The sequence below is a fragment of the Salvelinus sp. IW2-2015 genome, unplaced genomic scaffold, assembly GCF_002910315.2.
Source record: "Salvelinus sp. IW2-2015 unplaced genomic scaffold, ASM291031v2 Un_scaffold1798, whole genome shotgun sequence".
NCBI lineage: Eukaryota > Metazoa > Chordata > Actinopteri > Salmoniformes > Salmonidae > Salvelinus > Salvelinus sp. IW2-2015.
The window spans coordinates 57,395-70,892 of record NW_019943171.1 but is presented as its reverse complement, the minus strand read 5'-3'; the positions used below and the strand labels follow the sequence as shown (position 1 = coordinate 70,892).

General features: G+C 41.5%; 1 protein-coding gene and 1 pseudogene across 2 annotated transcripts in view; both read right to left on the bottom strand.

The window, feature by feature from the left end:
* Positions 1-10,082: 10,082 nt before the first annotated feature.
* Positions 10,083-12,927, bottom strand: LOC139024702 (zinc-binding protein A33-like; annotated as a pseudogene).
* The window catches only part of LOC112072004 (CREB3 regulatory factor-like), a 16,256-nt gene continuing 15,678 nt past the window's right edge, over positions 12,921-13,498 (bottom strand). For both annotated transcript variants that reach the window (XM_024139409.2, XM_024139408.2), the window contains exon 11: positions 12,921-13,374. The gene's annotated coding sequence lies outside the window, so the exon portion shown is untranslated. The remainder of the gene's footprint in view (positions 13,375-13,498) is intronic.

The following is a 13,498-nucleotide window of genomic DNA, read 5'->3' as shown; positions in this document are numbered from 1 at the left end:
TCGAACACGATTGACCATAGATCTTGGAACAACGATTACCATAGATCTTTGAAACAAGATGGACCATAGATCTAACCTCATCCCATTTACCATAGATCTGAAACAAAATTACCATATATCTGAACAAAGGGATGACCATAGATCTAACCTCATCCCATTACCATAGATCTGAACCAAAATACCATAGATCTGAACAAGGTTACCATAGATCTGAACAAGATGACCATAGATCTGAAACAAGATGGACCATAGATCTGAACAAGATTACCATAGATCTGAACAAGATGACCATAGATCTGAACACGATTACCATAGATCAACCACATCCCCATTACCCTTATCTGAACAAGATTACCATAAATCTGAACAAGAGTTACCATAAAATGCTAACAACATTCCCATTACCCATATCTGGATTAAGATTAACCATAGATCTAACCCACATTCCCCCATTACCATATAATTCTTGAACAAGATTACCATAAATCTGAGACAAGATTACCATTCAAATCTTAACCACATCGAATTCAAATCGAATCCAAATTTTATTAGTCACATTTTACACATGGGATTAGTAGATGTTTAATGTGATGTAGCGAAATGCTTGTGCTTTCTAGTTCCAAACAGTGCAGTAATATCTAACAAAATAATCAGACCAATTCCCAACAAAACTACCTAATACCACACTAATTTAAGGGGTGAATGGCGAATATGCTAAATTACAAATAAATGTGGTTCTCATGAGCGAATGGTCGCAGTGGAATAGGCAAGGTGCTAGTAGATAGTTATAAATAACAGTATATACATTGTGATATGACTGTATAATGTATAAGACTATTGTAAAACATTTTAATTAAACTGGCTCATGTTTAAGTGACTAGTGATCCAATTTATTAAAGTGGGTCACCCAGTGTTGGGTCTCAATACAGTATATACATGTGATATGAGGTAATGTAAGATACGTTAGACATTATTAAAGTTGGCATTATTTAAGGGGGCATTGGTTTTTAAAGTGAATTAGGATCCATTTATTAAAGTGTTCCAGGATCGGGGGTTCTCAATTGTAGCGCAGCATCCTCTCTGTGTTTAGTGATGGCTGCTTTAGCAAGGTTTTAATGGCCTTTAGATAGAAGCTGTTTCTGCAGTCTCTATAGGTCCCAGCTTTGATGCACCTGTTAACTGACACCTCACCTTCTGCTGGTGATAGCCGGTTGTGAACAGGCAGTCGGTCGTAGTCCTTGATTATCTTTATGGCCTTCCTGTGACATCGAGTGAATGTAAGGTGTCCTGGAGGGCAGTTTAGTTTGCCCGCGTGATGCGTTGTGCAGACTGCACCACCCTCTGGGAGCCTTGCGGTTTGAGGACGGTTGTTGCAGTTGGCCTACCAGGCTGTATTACGCCCAACAGGGACGCTCTTTGATGGTGCATCTGTAAAAATTTGTCAGGGTTTTGGAATGACAAAGCAGCAAATTTCTTCAGCCTCCTGAATAGGTTGAAGAGAGCGCTGTTTGCGCCCCCTTTCTTCCACCTCACTGTCTGTGTGGATTGTGTGGACCAATTTCAGCTTGTTCCTTGTGTGTGATGTTGTACGTCACCAGCGAACTTAAAACTTTCCACCTTCTCCACTGCTGACACTTCGAAGTAGCATAGGGGGCTCCCTGCTGCTGTTTCCCTGAATAGTCCGACGATCATTCCTTTTGTTTTGTTGACGTTGATGTGAGAGGTTCTGTTTTTTTCCTGACACCACACTCCGAGTGCCCTCACCTCCCCCTGTTAGGCCGTCTTCGTTGTTGTTGGTGATCAAGCTGTTGTGTTGTCTGCAAACTTTGATGATGAGTTGTTTGGCCAGTTACTATTAGAACTGAACAGACAATTACCATTAGATCTAAACAACATTACCATAGATCTAATCTTCTTCCCCATTACCAGTAGATCTAAATAAGATGACCATTGTGAATCTAAACCTCATCCCCATTTACTATAGATCTGAACAAGGATATACCATAGATCTAACTTCATCCAGATTTACCGTAGAGCACTGAACAAGAATACCATTAGATCTTGAACAAGATATTTCATAGATCTTAACCTCACCCCCTATCCCAATTACCATAGATCTGGACATAGAAGATCCACTGATATAGATGATGACTTGTCATTCACCTTGAGTTCCAGGTCTCATGTAGATGTGTGGTATGAGGAGGCTGAGGAGATAGGAACCACCTGGAGAAGTTGGAAACATGCAGACAGACAGACAGACAGGACAGACAGACAGACAGGGACAGACAGACAGACAGACAGACAACAGAAAGTACAGGACAGACAGACAGGACAGACAGACAGACAGACACGACAGACAGACAGGACAGACCAGACAGACAGACAGACACTGAGAGACAGACAGAGCACAAGGAAGAAGATACAGACAGACAGACAAAGAGCAGACAGCGACAGACAGACAGACAGGACAGACAGACAGGACAGACAGACACTGGAGAGACAGACAGAGAAAGAGAGATTACAGACAGAACGACAGACAGACAGACAGACAGACAGGACAGACAGACAGACAGACAGACAGAAGACAGGACCACTGAGGACCAGACAGGAGAAAGGAGAAGATACAGAACAGACAGACAGACAGACAAGACAGACAGACAGACAGACAGACAGACAGACGACAGAACGACAGACAGTCAACAGAGGACAGACAAGAGAGATGAGAGATACAGACAGACAGTTCAACAAAGAACAGATAAATCTACAAAAATATCTACAAGAAGAATGCATAATAATAGAATCTATGGTGGTTTCTGTACATTGTGTTCCCATGCACTAGGCCCTATCTATCTTAAAAAGGATTTGTTGCAGCTGTGGCTAGCACTTCCTTCAGGTCTTTTTGTATAGAGGGATCAAGGCCAATTGAGTCCAAAGTATTTGAGTCTCTTTGCCGCCGGATCTCAGTAAACACACCCCCTGTCTTGTAATTCTCACATAAATAACTTTCTGTCACATTTTTTTAGCCAACCCTTTTGTCCTAGCTCCACTACTCTTGCTCAACTACACTATTTAATTTCTTCACTCATCTTCAACTGCAACTTTTTCCTTTCGAAAACAGCCTATGTAGCATTGAATTATGAGTCAGAAATATTTATTCTAGTGTTCAAAATTTACTACAATGTGGTAATAAAGATAATTTGTTATAAAGTCAGTCTCGTCAAAAACAGAGAATTTTGCAAGATTAATTCGGGAAAAATGGGTTTTATGTCACAAATGAAGGGTACCGTAACAGTTTTTCCAATGGGATGAGTTTTATTTCAATCCTGCCCATATGCCCCACAGCTGGCAGCTGTATTCATCAATTCGTGAGCACAGCTGCACTCAACCAGATCCTAATGTCCATGGCCAATCCTGGTTTTTAAAATGCAATTATCCCTTATGGGGCTAGTTAGGGGACCCATTTACATTGTGTAATTTATTGATGGTCCCTAATTAGCAGCACATTAAAGGCTATCCCAAATAGTCAAAACCAACTTGCCACAGCTGCTGAAGCTAACATTTGGTGAAATGTGTTAGCTAGCTTGCTAGGCTAGGCTACTTCCAGACACAAGACCTGGCAAAACTGTTTCAAGTTATGTAGAAGGGTGATGACTGCTAAACTGGTGTACTGTTTTGGCCCAAGTGAAAGTACCAACACTTTCACGTTCGACACACACACACACACCACACACACACACACACACACCACCACACACACACAACACACACACTACACACACACACACACACACACACACACACACCAACACACACCACACACACACACACACAGACACCAAACCCAAAATCTCATTGTCAGTTCATATTTCCTTCATGAGGGGAAATTGAAACTGAGGGCTACTCACCACCAAACCCACCAACCCCCTTTCTAAATTTCTGATATATCAAAATAATTTAAAAACCAATTATAAATTTCTCGCCCACTTACTTCCCTTCAAAAACTCATGTTTGCCTTAGGATTGCCCAATATAATAAAATCTTTACCCAAAAACATACTTTTTTGTTTCAGAAAAATAAGCCATTTCCATAAGGGGGGCCATTATCCCCCAACATACCCTAACAGTTCTTGGTTACACTAGAGGGACGGTAAATTGTAGCATGCCACTTCGGGCCCCCAAGATTGCTCACTTGAGGGCGTAGCGGGGCCAGCATTTATGCAGCATTATAGCAGGCAAGTTTGGTTGTGCTCAAGAATTCAGCATAGCAAGTTTAGAGGTAGGGAACAGGGGTGGAGGGGGGGGGGGTCTGGTAGAGCTGGCAACCAACCTGCACAGACACATGCATTATCTGTAAGCTCCAACTGAATTTGTACAAACTTCAACTTACTTGGACATGGCACAGATCTTATGTATCAAGATAATTCATTGACCCAATCCTGCATCCCAACCGGTTTGTGGAAACATATAAACTATCTTAAATCAGCGTGCTACTCTCTAAAAAGAAAAGGTTCCTGGAGTATCCTTTCGGGGTTCTTCAAATTTGTAAACTTGTGGGGGACAAAGAATGTGCTTTTCTTTCAAAACAAAGGACCATTATAAAGGACCTGAAACATTTGAATGGTATAAGTATATAATAATATACTATTATATATAATTTCTAAACAGAAGTGAACAAATCTAAAATCAATATGAGACATATCTCTGCCAGGCAGCCGGTCAGAGAGAGACGTGTCCGCTCACAATCCAATCATTCATAAAATGGGACAAACAGCAATCTTTGGACTACGCATGCAGGAATTCTGCAAAATATATCCTTCCGGTTGTTACAGACGTAAACACCAAATAACGCATGCAGAGCAGGAATAGGCGATATCCGCTAATTATTCAAAATTCAGAAAAGAAGAACATTAAAATCTTACAACAAGCCTAAAAAGGAAACGATCCCACAACGTATCCATAACAAAGCCATTCACCGTACAGAGAGATGAACCTGGAGAAGAGTCCTCCTAAGCAAGACTGGTCCTGGGGCTACCTTGCTTCACAAACACAAAACAGACCCCACAGAGCCCAGGACAGCAACACAATTAGACCCAACCAAGTCATGAGAAAACAATAAAAGATACATTACTTCACACATGCGAAAGAATTTACAAAAAAAACAGAGCAAAGATAGGGAACTGCTATTTGCCCCTAAACAGAGAGCTCACACAGTGGCAGAAGTATCTGACCACTGTGACTGACACAAATTCTAAGGAAGGCTTTGACTATGTACCAGTCCGTTCGTAGGCAGACCTGGCTTCTTCAAAGAGCAAGACAGGCATGTGCACCACTGCCCACAAAAGGAGGTGGAAACTGAGCTGCACTTCCTAACCTCTGCCAAATGTATGACCATATTTAGAGATGCATTCTTTCCCTCAGATTACCACAGGGATCCCACAAAGAACTCAAAAAACAAATCCAATTTTGATAAACTCCCATATAAATGGGTAAAAAAACACAGTGTGCCATCACAGCAGGCAAGATGTGTGACCTGCAACCTGTTTGCCACAAGGAAAGGAACCAGTGGAAGAACAAAACACCATTTCGTAAAATACAATCCACTATGTATATTTATTATTTTCCCTTTTGTACTTAGACTAGTTTGCACATCGTTACAACACTGCTTATATAGACTAAAATGACATTTGAAATGTCTTTCAGTCGAGTGTTAATTGGTTTTACTGATAACCAATTTTTATTGTGTACTTCACTTTAGTTTATTATCTATTTCACTTGCTTTCGGCAATGTAACACATTTTATGTTTCCCATGCCTAATAAAGCCCATTAAATTGATAAATTTTAATCTTTAGAGAGAGAGAGAGAGAAGACGAGACGAAGCAGAAGAGAGGAGAGAGAGTGAGAAGAGAGAGGAGAGCGAAGAGAGAGAGAGAGGGGAAAGAGGAGAGAGCGGAGAAGAGACGAGACGGAGAGAGAGAGAGAGAGAAAGAGAGACAGAGAGAGAGAGAGATGAGAGAGGAGAGAGAGAAGAAGAAGAGAGCAGAGAGAGATAGAGGAGAAGAGAGAAGAGAGCGAGAGAGAGGAGAGAGGCAACGAGGGGAGCTCTTATTCAGCCCATAGTCTGTGATTAATTTACATAGTTAGATGTTTTTAGATCAACGAAATATGTGTAACTTATAGGTTAAACATATTTTTGTATTAAAAGCAAAACATGTTGCTGTAAGCATTACATGTATGATATACCCTGGAAATATTGGACTATTATAAACAGCTGATTCTTAAAAAAAGCTATAGCTTATACTGAATATTTATGATAATTCACATTGTATGAATGTTTCTGTTCTATAGTTTTCTGTAAAAGCACATTCAATTATTTTTTAAATAATCAGAATTATTTCAAACAAACACAACACACTCTTCTCAATGAGATGGACATCACTGTCAGAGACGCCTCTGATTGAGTAAAACCTCTGTATATTTCCAGAGGTTGGTTGGGAATCACCAGGTGATCAAATAGAGACGTATGGGGTGAGCCTTCTCTGTAAATGTGTCTATAGGAGCTGTAGATATGTGTCATATGTTAGAAAGGACACTATTCCTGCTGTCGTAGTCAGCCTGCCACTCTGATTCCTCTGTGGTCTTCAGCTTCAGAAGGAGGGTTTCATCTGTTGTCCTGTTATACTTACCATTCTTCAGCCGGTAGATTCAGATTTCCATACATTGGTGTGATGCCTTTTCAGACCCCCCTTCCTGTCAACAGACTCTTTAGCCATGCCCAGGTTCCAGGTCAGGATGGTCCCTTCACCTCTTACCTCCCAGCTTGTTGCTGTCCTGAGCGGAACCCCTTCAGATTCCTCAGAATATTTTGCCATACTTTCATGATTCTCTCTTGAGTTGTCAGGCAGCTGCTGCCTTTTGCCCTTTTGAATTGTCTCACACTTGGTCAGGATTGCATGGGATTTGGCCTTGTTTGGGGTCCAGAATCACAGGAGCTTCAAATTCAAACACAGACATTGTAAACTCTGTATACACATACTTCTTTTATTAGACCACCTTATAAACCATCTATTTTTAAATTCAATTATAAAAAATTCTATTGTTATTCTCAACCACATCATCTCGTGTCCAGTACTCATTCGTGTTTGACAATCCCCGTGCATCCTTTCCAGAGTCTGAACTGTAGGTTTCCAGGTTGATTTGGCTTCGTCTATCACGCCGCTCCGTGCGTTACCAGCTTGGATCTATCTCTCTCTTTTTTTTCACAAAACCCAAATCTCATTCTCAGTCATATTTCCTCATGAGGGGAATTGAAACTGAGGCTAACTCACCACCAAACCCACCACCCCCTTTCTAAAGTTTCTGTATTTATCAAATAATTTAAAACAATCACACACACACACACACACTCACAAAGTCACAAAACCCAAATCTCATTCTCAGTCATATTTCCTCATGAGGGGAATTGAAACTGAGGCTAACTCACCACCAAACCCACCACCCCCTTTCTAAAGTTTCTGTATTTATCAAATAATTTAAAACAATTATAATTCTGCCCACTTACTYCCCTTCAAAATATGTTTGCCTTAGGATTGCCAATATACTAAATCTTACCAAACATACTTTTTTGTTTCAGAAAATAGCCATTTCCATAAGGGGGGCATTATCCCCCAACATACCCTAACAGTTCTTGTACACTAGAGGGAGGTAAATTGTGCATGCCACTTCGGGCCCCCCAGATTGGCTCACTTGAGGGCGTGCGGGCAGCATATGGCAGCATATAGCAGCAAGTTTGGTTGTGCATCAAGAATTCAGCATAGCAAGTTTAGAGGTAGGGGAACAGGGGGGGGGGGGGGGGGCTGGCTAGAGCTGCACCAACCTGCACAGACACATGCCATTATTCTGTAGCTCCAAACTGAATTTGTACAAACTTCAACTACTGGAGCATAGGCACAGATCTATGATCAGATAATCATTGCCCAATCCTGATCCCAACCGTTTGTGGAAACATATAAACTGATCTTAAATCAGCGTCTACTCTCTAAAAAGAAAAGGTTCCTGGAGTATCCTTTCGGGGTTCTTCAAATTGAAACTGTGGGGGACAAAGAATGTGCTTTTCTTTCAAAAACAAGGACATTTATAAAGGACCTGAAACATTTGAATGGTAGTATATATATATATATATATATAATTCTAAACAGAAGTGAACAAATCTAAAATCAAATGGACATATCTCTGCCAGGCAGCCGGGTCAGAGAGAGACGGTCCGCTCACCAACCAATCATTCATAAAATGGGACAAACAGCAACTTCGGACTACGCATGCAGAATTCTGCAAATATATCCTCCGTGTACAACGTAAAACACCAAATAACGCATGCAGAGCAGAATTAGGCCGATATCCGCTAATTATCAAAATTCAGAAAAGAGACATTAAAATCTACAACAGCCTAAAAGGAAACGATTCCCAAACGTTCCATAACAAAGCCATCACCTACAGAGAGATGAACCTGGAGAAGAGTCCCCTAAGCAAGCTGGTCCTGGGGCTCTGTTCACAAACACAAACAGACCCCACAGAGCCCCAGGACAGCAACACAATTAGACCCAACCAAGTCATGAGAAAACAAAAAGATAATTACTTCACACATTGGAAAGAATTTACAAAAAAACAGAGCAAAATAGAATGCTATTTTGCCCTAAACAGAGAGTACACAGTGGCAGAATATCTGACCACTGTGACTGACACAAAATTAAGGAAGGCTTTGACTATGTACAGTCCGTCGTAGGCAGACCTGGCTCTCAAGAGAAGACAGGCTATGTGCACACTGCCCACAAAAGGAGGTGGAAACTGAGCTGCACTTCCTAACCTCCTGCCAAATGTATGACCATATTAGAGATGCATTTTTCCCTCAGATTACACAGACCCACAAAGAACTCAAAAACAAATCCAATTTTGATAAACTCCCATATAAATTGGGTAAAAAAACACAGTGTGCCATCACAGCAGCAAGATGTGTGACCTGTTGCCACAAGAAAAGGGCAACCAGTGAAGAACAAACACCATCGTAAATACAATCCATATGTATATTTATTATTTTCCCTTTTGTACTTTAACTATTTGCACATCGTTACAACACTGTATATAGACAAATGACATTTGAAATGTCTTGTGTGAGTGTAATGTTTACTGTACATTTTTATTGTTTACTTCACTTTAGTTTATTATCTATTTCACTTGCTTTGGCAATGTAAACATATGTTTCCCATGCTAATAAAGCCCATTAAATTGAAATTTAATTTAGAGAGAGAGAGAGAGAGAGAGAGAGAGAGAGAGAGCAGAGAGGAAGAAGAGAGAGAGAGCGAGAGAGAGAGAGGAGAGAGAGAGAGAGCGAGAGAGAGAGAGAGAGAGAGAGAGAGAGAGAGAGAGCACGACGAGAGAGAGAGAGAGAGAGAGAGAGAGAGAGAGAGAGAGAGGAGAAGAGAGAGAGAGCGAGAGAGAGAGAGAGAGCACGAGGGAGCTCTTATTCAGCCCACATAGTCTTAGATTAATTTCATAGAGATGTTTTTAGTCACGAAAATATGTTGTAACTTATAGGTTAAACATATTTTGTATTAAAAGCAAAACATGTTGTGTAAGCATTACATGTATGATATACCCTGGAAATATTGACTATTATAAACAGCTGATTCTTAAAAGCTATAGCTATACTGAATATTATGATAATTCACATTGTATGAATGTTTCTGTTCTATAGTTTCTGTAAAGCACATCAATTATTTTTAAATAATCAGAATTATTTCAAACAAACAAACACACTCTTCTCATTGAGATGACATCACTGTCAGAGACGCCTCTGATTGGTAAACCTGTATTCCAGGGTTGTTGGAATCACCAGGTGATCAAATAGAGACGTATGGGTGGAGCCTCTCTGTAAATGTGTCTATAGGAGTGTAGATATGTGTCATATGTTAGAAGGACACATTCCTGCTGTCGTAGTCCAGCTGCACTCTGATCCTCTGTGGTCTCAGCTTCAGAGGGAGGGTTTCATCTTGTTGTCCTGTATACTTACCATTCTTCAGCGGTAGAATTCAGATTCCATACATTGGTGATGCCTTCAGCTCCCCCTTCCTGTCAACAGACTCTTTAGCCATGCCCAGGTTCCAGTCAGGATGGTCCCCCACCTCTACCTCCCAGCTGTGCTTTCCTGAGCTGAACCCCTCAGAGCCCAGAATATTTGCATACTTCATGATTCTCTCTGAGTTGTCAGGGAGCTGCTGCCTTTTGCCTTTTGAATGTCTCACACTGGTCAGATTTGCATGGGATTTGCATTGTTGGGGTCCAGAATCACAGGAGCTTCAAAACAAACACAGACATTGTAAACTCTGTAGACAATACTCTTTTATTAGACACGTATTAAACCATCTATTTTAAATTCAATTATAAAATCTATTGTTATTCTCAACCACATCCTCTCTTGTCCAGTACTCATTGTGTTTGACAATCCCCTGCATCTTTTCCCAGAGTCTGAACTGTAGGTTTCCCAGGTGATTGGCTTCGTCTATCAGCGCTCCTGCGACCAGCTGTGGATCTGGTAGTGTGTTCTGGGCTCTGGAAGAACATTCAGGAGTCAGTGCGGCTGTGGGGTTGGGCTCAGAACAGAAAAGAGAGAGACAAAAGGCATATATTTGACCTTTTCTTCATGGCCTTGAAGTTCTGAAGAGGAACAGAATAGTAGATTAGTCATCAAATCGAATGTATTTATAAAGCCCTTCTTACATCARCTGATATATCAAAGTGCTGTACAGAAACCCAGCCTAAAACCCCAAACAGCAAGCAATGCAGGTGTAGAAGCACTACAATGCAGGTGTAGTCATCATACCATCAATTATATAATAGTCAGTATTTGAATGATTTTACAATCTACCTGTACATTGGAGAGAGAGTGAGAAGTTCTGGAGGAACAAGATGTCCTCTTCTATGGCTCTGATTGTGTCTGAAAGGGATGATATCTCTCTGCTCATCTCTCCATCATCAACTGACTCTTCTGCTCCACTTCCTGCTTCAGTGCAGCTATCTTGGCCTCCTCTTCCTCTTTTAATGCGGCTATCTGGGTCTCCTCTTCCTCTCGTAGAAACTGGTGAAGCTTCTGAAACTCCTGGTTAATCTGCTTGTCTGTGTGCTGGGCTTGGCTCTGGAGGCATTGGGAGGAAGAGGTCTAATATCCCATAGTATTCATACAGGGTTATTATTGTACCAGAAAGCTGTTAGTGAATATGCATGCAGATCCTGACACGTGACACCACATCTTTCCTAAAGTAACAGGATCTAATGCTGAACAGAACAAGARCATGTGTAATTGAACAACCTGAACAATATATGCAGTACTGACCTTAATGTGCTCTGCTGTTTGTATTAAAGACCTTCTCCTGTAAGAGCTCCAAAGATCTCTAGAGTTCCTCCTGGAATGAAACAGGACCTCATTGAGGACACCATATCTAGACTTGAGTGAACATCTGAACACCACAAGTCTATCACTGCAGCCTGATTTTCAGTCAATCAAAAAGTTCAAATCTAATTGTTTATACCATTGCTCTATCACAGATCTCCAAATGGTTGTCTTTCTCTTACCTTATGATCCTGTACAGCCTCATCTATGGGGACACAGTCATGAGATGTATGTTTCTTTGAGGCCTGACACACCAAGCAGACAGGCTGTTTATCTTCCAGACAGAAGAGCTTGAGTTTCTCACAATGTACACCGCAGAGCACCTTAGACCCTGCTGAAGCTCTCTGACTTCTCTCCTGTATAATGTTTTTGTTGTTGTTGTAAATTTAACAAGGCACGTCAGTTAAAAACAAATTCTTATTTACAATGACGGCCTACATCGGCCAAACCCGGACGACACTGGGCCAATTGTGCGCGTCCCTATGGGACTCCCAAACACGGCTGGTTGTGATACAGCCTGGAATCAAACCAGGGTGTCTGTTGTGACGCCTCTAGCACTGAGATGCAGTGCCTCAGACCGCTGAACCAGGGTGTCTGTAGTGACGCCTCTAGCACTGAGATGCAGTGCCTCAGACCGCTGAACCAGGGTGTCTGTAGTGACGCCTCTAGCACTGAGATGCAGTGCCTTAGACCACTGAACCAGGGTGTCTGTAGTGACGCCTCTAGCACTGAGATGCAGTGCCTCAGACCGCTGAACCAGGGTGTCTGTAGTGATGCCTCTAGCACTGAGATGCAGTGCCTTAGACCACTGCACCTCTCAGGAGCCCCAAAAGGCCTCACACACAGGTTCATTAGAGCCAAGTTACATGGAGGTTCAGACATCGGACATCTCCTACAAACTGGACTTCCTGGGATACTTTCTCAGAACAGCATTCCTGTACAGGCCTTACTGAAGCTGTGGCTACACGACAGTAGGGCAGGATTTTTGAAGATGCCGCAGCATACAGGACAGGACAGGTCCTCCTCTGGTAACTTCTGAAAATTACTTTCACTTTTAACAACTTACTCTCTTAAATGGGCACTTCCCCCAAAAGTTAAGCCGCACTTGGAGACCCGTTTGTTTAACATTTTTGATGCTATATCAATATCTCTAACCAAAGATATCTCAAGATATTCCAATACCTCTAACCAAATCCCAGAGTTGTGTTGTTGATCCAACAGAGCTGAACTCTAGAAAACTGAATGTTACAGCATTGAGCTACACTTTACCCTCAACAGGCGACTCAGAAGTGCAGCTTTACAGAACACTAGGAGTCTGGTTAGACAGGTAAATTGTGCGTGTGTCTGTCTGTGTAGTTTTGCTGTGTGTGCAGACTAATAGCTCATGTACACACAATTGTTATTGATGGACCCACCCATTGATTATTTCAATTAAGATGGAAGCACACATTGATCATAGAATCAATTCATCAATTCACACTTGGCATTTTAAGAATATAGATTTTTATTGACATAGCAGCAGCTTCAAGATAGTAAAATCTACATTTAAACAGACTGAACGGACTGAACAGACTGAACGGACTGAACAGACTGAACAAAACAATGTGTTTCTATTTGTATGACACTTCTTTTTGTGTGTTTCTCTTTTTCATGCACAGTCCCAGAGCTAATAAATGTTTCATACATGTTTATAAAGGGTTAATAACACATTATAAATGGCTTATTACATGTTAACTACTGCAAGCTCAGATGAATAGGTTAAGGCTTAAGTAAGACTGGGAATAAGTATTCTAGCAGATAACTCGACAATACACAGCTTTCTGGAACGACTGCCTCTGGTCTGCTGAGGCCTATAACTGGTCTGCTGAGGCCTATAACTGGTCTGCTGAGGCCTATAACTGGTCTGCTGAGATCTATAACTGGTCTGCTGAGGCCTACAACTGGTCTGCCCTTAACCAGACCCAGGCCTAACCAGACCCAGCTCTATAAGACCCTAGCCCAGACCCACCACGTTATAGGCCTACGAGCCTTAATGACAGTTATTAGGCCTTACAGAAC